The sequence below is a fragment of the Oncorhynchus keta genome, chromosome 28 (assembly GCF_023373465.1).
Source record: "Oncorhynchus keta strain PuntledgeMale-10-30-2019 chromosome 28, Oket_V2, whole genome shotgun sequence".
NCBI lineage: Eukaryota > Metazoa > Chordata > Actinopteri > Salmoniformes > Salmonidae > Oncorhynchus > Oncorhynchus keta.
The window spans coordinates 2,959,014-2,969,013 of record NC_068448.1 but is presented as its reverse complement, the minus strand read 5'-3'; the positions used below and the strand labels follow the sequence as shown (position 1 = coordinate 2,969,013).

General features: G+C 45.0%; 1 long non-coding RNA gene across 1 annotated transcript in view; it reads right to left on the bottom strand.

The window, feature by feature from the left end:
- Positions 1–298, bottom strand: part of LOC127913094 (uncharacterized) — a 1,151-nt gene extending 853 nt beyond the window's left edge. The window contains exon 1 of the long non-coding RNA XR_008084686.1: positions 1–298. This exon is cut by the window's left edge and continues 603 nt beyond it. This is a non-coding gene — a long non-coding RNA (uncharacterized LOC127913094).
- Positions 299–10,000: the final 9,702 nt, after the last annotated feature.

Here is a 10,000-nt window from a genome sequence, read left to right as displayed (position 1 = left end):
CTCTCTCTCTCTCCCTCTCTCTCTCTCTCTCACTGCACCACATACTATGTTAAGTTTCTCTTTTATAAATATGCTATTCAGATATTCTGTTGTTGGTGGTGTTTGATGTGTCTTGTCTCAATGCCTGGGTTGTGCTGTATTTATTGTGTATGATATATATATTTAGCATTGATGATGATGTTGACAACAATGGTTACTTATGGCTAAACAACAGGTTGACCAAAATGACCATGAAATCTGTTGTCTTCTTCTATGGAATCCATGTGGGGGAAAACTGTCAATAAAGAGGATGTTGTCATGGGCACGGTTGTCGTGGTTTTCTAATTTCATTTCTTCTTCTGAGCCTCCTTGGCAGGACCGTGGCCCGCACCATGAGCGGCAGGTACTCAAAATCTACCGCAATTAAATTAATACTTTTGTATTGCTATTGTAGCCAAATTCTCCAGAATATTTAGTGAACAAGTATCGATGTGGTTTTGAGCAATGTTTCACGGAACCCTTTTACAAGTTTCGAGAACAAACACAAATAGTAATTTTCACAAAGTCTGCTGCCTCCATTTGTATGATGGCAATTTGCATATACTCCAAAATGTTATGAAGAGTGATCAGATGAATTGCAATTAATTGCAAAGTCCCTCTTTTTGCAAATTAACTGAATCCCCGAAAAAACATTTCAACTTGAACTAAGGATGCCTCCAAGCTGCTTCAGGAGCGTCAAGGTATGTAGGTATGTAGAAGGTATGTAGAAGGTATATAGGTATGTAGAAGGTATGTAGGTATGTAGAAGGTATGTAGGTATGTAGAAGGTATGTAGGTATGTAGAAGGTATGTAGGTATGTAGAAGGTATGTAGGTATGTAGAAGGTATGTAGGTATGTAGGTATGTAGAAGGTATGTAGGTATGTAGAAGGTATGTAGGTATGTAGAAGGTATGTAGGTATGTAGAAGGTATGTAGGTATGTAGAAGGTATGTAGGTATGTAGAAGCCTATGGCTTTATGACTGTTGTGTTCAAGAGAAAAGGAGAGCATAGGGTTAGTCGTTGGGTTGTAGAAGCTTTGCTGTTACATTTATGGCTTCCCAAAAGTAATTCTGGAAACATAAGCAGATCATTAAGTGTTATTACATACAGCCAGGGAGAACTGTTGGATAACAGAGTGACGGCAACTTACCAGCATTACAACCAGGAATACAACTTTCCCGAAGTGGTTCCTTTGTCCGCACCTCCCAGGGCATTTGAACTGATTCCAGAGGCCGACCTAAAACAACGCCGCCGGTGGAGAGAGGAGCTGGAGCGGTCTTCTAGTCAGACTTCGGAGACGCGCATACCACCCACCGCTTCCGAGTATATTACTCGCTAATGTCCAGTCCCTAGATAACAAAGTCAACGAAATCAGACAAGGGTTGCTTGAGAGAGACATCAGGGATTGTAACATACTCTGTTTGATGGAAACACGGCTCTCTCGGGATACGCTGTCGGAGTTGGTACAGCCACCTGGATTCTCAGTGCATCGCGCTGACATGAATAAACTCCATTCCAGGAAGGTGAATGTATAATGATTAACAACTCATGGTGTAATTGTAACAACATACAGAAACTCAAGTCCTTTTTGTTCCCCTGACTTAGAATTCCTCAAAATCAAATGTATTATCTCCCAAGAGAATTATCTCCCAAGAGTATTATCTCCCAAGAGAATTATCTCCCAAGAGAATTATCTCCCAAGAGTATTATCTCCCAAGAGTATTATCTCCCAAGAGAATTATCTCCCAAGAGTATTATCTCCCAAGAGAATTATCTCCCAAGAGTATTATCTCCCAAGAGTATTATCTCCCAAGAGTATTATCTCCCAAGAGTATTATCTCCCAAGAGTATTATCTCCCAAGAGAATTATCTCCCAAGAGTATTATCTCCCAAGATAATTATCTCCCAAGAGTATTATCTTCCAAGAGTATTATCTCCCAAGAGAATTATCTCCCAAGAGTATTATCTCCCAAGAGTATTATCTCCCAAGAGTATTATCTCCCAAGAGAATTATCTCCCAAGAGTATTATCTCCCAAGAGAATTATCTCCCAAGAGTATTATCTCCCAAGAGTATTATCTCCCAAGAGTATTATCTCCCAAGAGAATTATCTCCCAAAGAGTATTATCTCCCAAGAGTATTATCTCCCAAGAGAATTATCTCCCAAGAGTATTATCTCCCAAGAGAATTATCCTACAAGAGTATTATCTCCCAAGAGTATTATCTCCCAAGAGTATTATCTCCCAAGAGTATTATCTCCCAAGAGAATTATCTCCCAAGAGTATTATCTCCCAAGAGTATTATCTCCCAAGAGTATTATCTCCCAAGAGTATTATCTCCCAAGAGAATTATCTTTGGTTATTGTCACAGCCGTGTATATCTCCCCTCAAGCCGATACCACGACGGCCCTCAAGGAACTTCACTGGACTTTATATGCAAACTGGAAACCACATATCCTGAAGCTGCATTTATTGTAGCTGGGGATTTTAACAAGGCACATTTGAGAAATTCTATCAGTATATCGACTGTAGCAGTCGCGCTGGAAAAACACTGGACCATTGTTACTCTAACTTCCGCGATGCATAGAAGGCCCTCCCCCACCCTTGATTTTACCAAATCTGACCAATACTCCATTTTTCTCCTCCAAGATTGTTTTGATCACATGGACTGGGATATGTTTCCGTGCAGCCTCAGACAATAATATCGATAATATATGCTGATTCGGTGAGTGATTCGGTGAGTGAGTTTACCTGGAAGTGTATAGGAGATGTTGTACCCACTGTGACTATTAAAACCTACCCTAACCAGAAACCTTGGAAAGATGGCAGCATTTGAACAAAACTGAAAGCGCATACCGTTGTATTTTATCATGGCAAGGCTGGGAATATGGCCTAATACAAACAGAGCATTTCTTCCCTCTGCGAGGCAATCAAACAGGCAAAATGTCAGTATAGAGACAAAGTAGAGTCGCAATTCAACGGCTCAGACACGAGACATATGTGGCAGGGTCTACAGACAATCACGGACTACAAAAAAGAAAACCAGCCACGTCATGGACACCGACGTCTTGCATCCAGACAAACTAAACACCTTCTTTGCCCGCTTTGACGATTATACAGTGCCACCGACGCAGCCCGCTACCAAAGACTGTGGGCTCTCCTCCTCCATGGCCGACGTTAGGAAGATATTTAAACGTGTTAACCCTCGCAAGGCTGCCCAGGCGGCATCCCTAGCCGCGTCCTCAGAGCATGCACAGACCAGCTGGCTCGTGTGTTTATAAACATATTCAATCTCTCCCTATCCCATTCTGTTGTGCCCACATGCTTCAAGATGAACGCCATTGTTCCTGTACACAGAATGCAAAGGTAACTGAACTAAATGAATATCGCCCTGTAGCACTCACATCTGTCATCCTAAAGTGCTTTGAGAGACTAGTCAAGGATCATGTCACCTCCACCTTACCTGTCACACTAAACCCACTTCAATTTGCTTACCGCTCCAATAGGTCCACAGACGATGCAATCGCCATCACACTGCACACTGCCCTATCCCATCTGGACAAGAGGAATACCTATAACAGTAAGACTGCTGTTCATTGACTATAGCTCAGCATTCAACACCATAGTACCTTTCAAGCTCATCATTAAGGTTGAGATCCTGGGTCTCGAATCCCCGCCTTGTGTAATGGGCTGCCTGGACTCTCCACTTCGCTGATCCTAAACCCCTCAACCCCCCGCCCCTCCACATCTCCTCGGAGAAGAGATAGAGCCAATCGTATTTACTCCCAATATTAGACAGACTGCACAATAACGGATCTGCATCGTTAGGGTTATCATTACAGTTTGTTTACACACTTCAACTGGCCCAATGACCCAAACCTGTAACTCATTTAGCACCAAATCTGCAATACTACTGGCACATGTTTTGCTTTACACTCAGATTGTAATTCTATAACTAACATTTGCCAAAACACAACACCGGGGGCACAAGGGTGAATGCTCAGCCCCCTCCTGTACTCAATCATCAAGTTTGCAGACGACACAACGGTAGTAGGCTTGATTACCAACACCTACAGGGAGGAGATGAGGGCTCTCGGAGTGTGGTGTCAGGAAGATAACCTCTCACTCTACGTCAACAAAACAAAGGAGATGATCGTGGACTTCAGGAAACAGTAGAGGGAGAACCCCCTATCTACATCAACGGGACAGCAGTGGAGAAGGTGGAAACTTTTAAGTTCCTTGGAGTTCACATCGCAGACAAACTGAAATGGTCCACTCACACAGACAGTGTGGTGAAGAAGATGCAACAGCGCCTCTTCAACCTCAGGGGGATGAAGAAATGTGGTTTGCCACCTAAAACCCTCACAAACTATTACAGACGCACAATTGAGAGCATCCTGCCGGGTATGAAACCTGCACCGTCCACAACCGCAGGGCTCTCCAGAGGGTGGTGCAAAAACACATCGCCCTCCAAGATACCTACAGCACCCGATGTCACAGAAAGTCGTCCAGGTTAGGGGAGGGTTTGGCCCAGAGTCGTCCAGGTTAGGGGAGGGTTTGGCCCAGCGTCGTCCAGGTTAGGGGAGGGTTTGGCCCAGCGTCGTCCAGGTTAGGGGGGTTTGGCCCAGCGTCGTCCAGGTTAGGGGAGGGTTTGGCCCAGCGTCGTCCGGGTTAGGGGAGGGTTTGGCCCAGCGTCGTCCGGGTTAGGGAGGGTTTGGCCCAGCGTCGTCCAGGTTAGGGGAGGTTTGGCCCAGGTCGTCCAGGTTAGGGAGGGTTTGGCCCAGCATCGTCCAGGTTAGGGAGGGTTTGGCCCAGCGTCGTCCAGGTTAGGGGTTTGGCCAGCGTCGTCCAGGTTAGGGGAGGGTTTGGCCCAGTGTCGTCCAGGTTTGGCCCAGGTTCCAGGGAGGGTTTGGCCCAGCATCGTCCGGGTTAGGGGAGGGTTTGGCCCAGCATCGTCCGGGTTAGGGGAGGGTTTGGCCCAGCGTCGTCCGGGTTAGGGGAGGGTTTGGCCCAGTGTCGTCCAGGTTAGGGGAGGGTTTGGCCCAGTGTCGTCCAGGTTAGGGAAGGGTTTGACCGGCCAGATTCACAGAACAGCGCAAACTGGCTCTAACCAGAATTAAGAGGAGTGGGAGGCCTCGGTGCACAACTGAGCAAGAGGACAAGTACATTAGAGTGTCTAGTTTGAGAAACAGATGCCTCACAAGTCCTCAACTGGCAGCTTCATTAAATAGTACTCTCAAAACACCAGTCTCAACATCAACAGTGAAGAGGTGACTGCAGGAAGCTGGCCTTCTAGGCAGAGTTGCAAAGAAAAGGTCATATCTCAGACTGGCCAATACAAATAAAATATTAAGATGGGCAAAAGACCACAGACACTGGACAGAAGAACTTTGGACAGAGGTGGAGAGCATTATTAGAGGAGGTGGCGAGTATTATTAGAGGAGCTGGAGAGTATTAGAGGAGGTGGAGACTATTATTAGAGTTGGAGAGTATTATTAGAGGAGGTGGAGAGTATTATTAGAGGAGGTGGAGTGTATTATTAGAGGAGGTGGAGAGTATTATTATAGGAGGTGGAGTGTATTATTAGAGGAGATGGAGAGTATTATTAGAGGAGGTGGAGAGTATTATTAGAGGAGGTGGAGAGCATTATTAGAGGAGATGGAGAGTATTATTGGAGGAGGTGGAGAGTATTATCGGAGGAGGTGGAGAGTATTATTGGAGGAGGTGGAGAGTATTATTGGAGGAGGTGGAGAGTATTATTAGAGGAGGTGGAGTGTGTTATTAGAGGAGGTGGAGTGTATTATTAGAGGAGGTGGAGAGTATTATTAGAGGAGGTGGAGAGTATTATTAGAGGATGTGGAGAATATTATTAGAGGAGGTGGAGAGTATTATTAGAGGAGGTGGAGAGCATTATTAGAGGAGATGGAGAGTATTATCGGAGGAGGTGGAGAGTATTATTGGAGGAGGTGGAGAGTATTATTGGAGGAGATGGAGAGTATTATTAGAGGAGGTGGAGAGTATTATTAGAGGAGGTGGAGAGTATTATTATAGGAGGTGGAGTGTGTTATTAGAGGAGGTGGAGTGTATTATTAGAGGAGGTGGAGAGTATTATTAGAGGATGTGGAGAATATTATTAGAGGAGGTGGAGAGTATTATTAGAGGAGGTGGAGAGCATTATTAGAGGAGATGGAGAGTATTATCGGAGGAGGTGGAGAGTATTATTGGAGGAGGTGGAGAGTATTATTGGAGGAGATGGAGAGTATTATTAGAGGAGGTGGAGAGTATTATTAGAGGAGATTATTATCGGAGGAGGTGGAGAGTATTAGTGAAGGTGGAGAGTATTATTAGAGGAGGTGTAGAGTATTAGAGGAGGTGGAGAGTATTATTAGAGGAGATGGAAAGTATTATTAGAGGAGGTGGAGACTATTATTAGAGCAGGTGGAGTGTGTTATTAGAGGAGGTGAAGAGTATTATTAGAAGAGGTGGAGAGTATTATTAGAGGAGGTGGAGTGTGTTATTAGAGGAGGTGGAGAGTATTATTAGAGGAGGTGGAGAGTATTATTAGAGGAGGTGGAGAGTATTATTGGAGGAGATGGAGAGTATCATTATAGGAGGTGGAGAGTATTATTAGAGGAGGTGGAGAGTATTATTAGAGGAGGTGGAGAGTATTAGTGAAGGTGGAGAGTATTATTAGAGGAGGTGGAGAGTATTAGTGAAGGTGGAGAGTATTATTAGAGGAGGTGGAGAGTATTATTAGAGGAGAAGGATAGCATTATTAGAGGAGGTGGAGACTATTATTAGAGCAGGTGGAGTGTGTTATTAGAGGAGGTGAAGAGTATTATTAGAGGAGGTGGAGAGTATTATTAGAGGAGGTGGAGTGTGTTATTAGAGGAGGTGGAGAGTATTATTAGAGGAGGTGAAGAGTATTATTAGAGGAGGTGGAGAGTATTATTAGAGGAGGTGGAGTGTGTTATTAGAGGAGGTGGAGAGTATTATTAGAGGAGGTGGAGAGTATTATTAAAGGAGGCGGGGAGTATTATTAGAAGTGGGGAGTATTATTAGAGGTGTAGAGTAGTATTAGAGGAGGTGGAGAGTATTATTAGAGGAGGTGGAGAGTATTATTGGAAGGAAGTGGTGGAGAGTATTATTAGAGGATGTGGAGAGTATTATTAGAGGAGCTATAGAGTATTGTTAGAGGGGGTGGAGAGTATTATCAGAGGGGGTGGAGAGTATTATTAGAGGAGATTATTATCGGAGGAGGTGGAGAGTATTAGTGAAGGTGGCGAGTATTATTAGAGGAGATGGAGCGTATTATTAGAGGAGGTGTGGAGTATTAGAGGATGTGGGGAGTATTATTAGAGGAGATGGAAAGTATTATTAGAGGAGATGGAGAGAATTAGTGAAGGTGGAGAGTATTATTAGAGGAGGTGGAGAGTATTATTAGAGGAGAAGGATAGCATTATTAGAGGAGGTGGAGACTATTATTAGAGGAGGTGGAGTGTGTTATTAGAGGAGGTGAAGAGTATTATTAGAGGAGGTGGAGTGTGTTATTAGAGGAGGTGGAGAGTATTATTAGAGGAGGTGGCGAGTATTATTAAAGGAGGGGGGGGAGTAGTATTAGAGGTGGGGAGTATAATTAGAGGTGCAGAGTAGTATTAGAGGAGGTGTAGAGTATTATTAGAGGAGGTGGAGACTATTATTAGAGGAGGTGGAGACTATTATTAGAGGAGGTGGAGTGTGTTATTAGAGGAGGTGGAGAGTATTATTAGAGGAGGTGGAGAGTATTGTTAGAAAGAAGGGGTGGAGAGTATTATTAGAGGGGGTGGAGAGTATTATTAGAGGAGCTGGAGAGTATTATTAGAGGAGATTATTATCGGAGGAGGTGGAGAGTATTAGTGAAGGTGGAGAGTATTATTAGAGGAGATGGAGCGTATTATTAGAGGAGGTGTAGAGTATTAGAGGAGGTGGAGAGTATTATTAGAGGAGATGGAAAGTATTATTAGAGGAGGTGGAGAGTATTAGTGAAGGTGGAGAGTATTATTAGAGGAGGTGGAGAGTATTATTAGAGGAGGTGGAGAGTATTATTAGAGGAGGTGGAGTGTGTTATTAGAGGAGGTGGAGAGTATTATTAGAGGAGGTGGAGAGTATTATTAAAGGAGGCGGGGAGTATTATTAGAGGTGGGGAGTATTATTAGAGGTGTAGATTAGTATTAGAGGAGGTGGAGAGTATTATTAGAGGAGGCGGGGAGTATTATTAGAGGTGGGGAGTATTATTAGAGGCGCAGAGTAGTATTAGAGGAGGTGGAGAGTATTATTAGAGGAGGTGGAGAGTATTGTTAGAAGGAAGGGGTGGAGAGTATTATTAGAGGAGGTGGAGAGTAATATTAGAGGAGCTGGAGAGTATTGATAGAGGGGGTGGAGAGTATTATCAGAGGGGGTGGAGAGTATTATTAGAGGAGATTATTATCGGAGGAGGTGGAGAGCATTATTAGAGGAGGTGGAGAGTATTATTAGAGGAGATGGAAAGTATTATTAGAGGAGGTGGAGAGTATTATTAGAGGAGATGGAAAGTACTATTAGAGGAGGTGGAGAGTATTAGAGGAGGTGGAGAGTATTATTAGAGGAGATGGAGCGTATTATTAGAGGAGGTGTAGAGTATTAGAGGCGGTGGAGAGTATTAGTGAAGGTGGAGAGTATTATTAGAGGAGGTGGCGAGTATTATTAGAGGAGAAGTATAGCATTATTAGAGGAGGTGGAGAGTATTATTAGAGGAGGTGGAGTGTGTTATTAGAGGAGGTGGAGAGTATTATTAGAGGAGGTGGCGAGTATTATTAAAGGTGGTGGGTAGTATTATTAAAGGTGGGGAGTTTATTAGAGGTGTAGAGTAGTATTAGAGGAGGTGGAGAGTGTTATTAGAGGAGGTGGAGAGTATTATTAGAGGAGGTGGAGACTATTATTAGAGGAGGTGGAGAGTATTATTAGAGGAGGTGGCGAGTATTATTAGAGGAGGCGGTGAGTATTATTAGAGGAGGTGGAGACTATTATTTGAGGAGGTGGAGAGTAGTATTAGAGGAGGTGGAGAGTATTAGAGGAGGTGGAGAGTATTATTAGAGGAGGTGGAGTGTGTTATTAGAGGAGGTGGGGAGTATTATTAGAGGAGGTGGAGAGTATTGTTAGAGGGGGTGGAGAGTATTATTAGAGGAGGTGGAGAGTATTATTAGAGGAGCTGGAGAGTATTATTAGAGGAGGTGGAGAGTATTAATAGAGGAGGTGGGGAGTATTATTAGAGGTGTAGAGTAGTATTAGTATCATCCCTCCTCCCTCCCTCCATCTCATCTCTCCTCCCTCCCTCCATCTCATCTCTCCTCCCTCCCTCCCTCCCTCCCTCCATCTCATCTCTCCTCCCCTCCCTCCATCTCATCCCTCCTCCCTCCCTCCCTCCCTCCCTCCCTCCCTCCATCTCATCCCTCCTCCCTCCCTCCATCTCATCCCTCCCTCCCTCCATCTCATCTCTCCTCCCTCCCTCCATCTCATCCCTCCTCCCTCCCTCCATCTCATCTCTCCTCCCTCCCTCCATCCATCTCATCTCATCTCCCTCCCTCCCTCCCTCCTCCCTCCCTCCCTCCCTCCCTCCCTCCCTCCCTCCCTCCCTCTCCATCTCTCTCTCCCCCTCCCTCCATCTCATCCCTCCTACCTCCCTCCATCTCATCTCTCCTCCCTCCCTCCATCTCATCTCTCCTCCCTCCCTCCATCTCATCTCTCCTCCCTCCCTCCATCTCATCTCTTCTCCCTCCCTCCATCTCATCCCTCCTCCCTCCTTCCATCTTATCCATCTTATCTCTCCTCCCTCCCTCCTTCTCATCTCTCCTCCATCTCATCTCTCCTCCCTCCCTCCCTCCATCTCATCCCTCCTCCCTCCCTCCTTCTCCTCTCTCCTCCCTCCCTCCCTCCCTCCCTCCATCTCATCCCTCCTCCCTCCCTC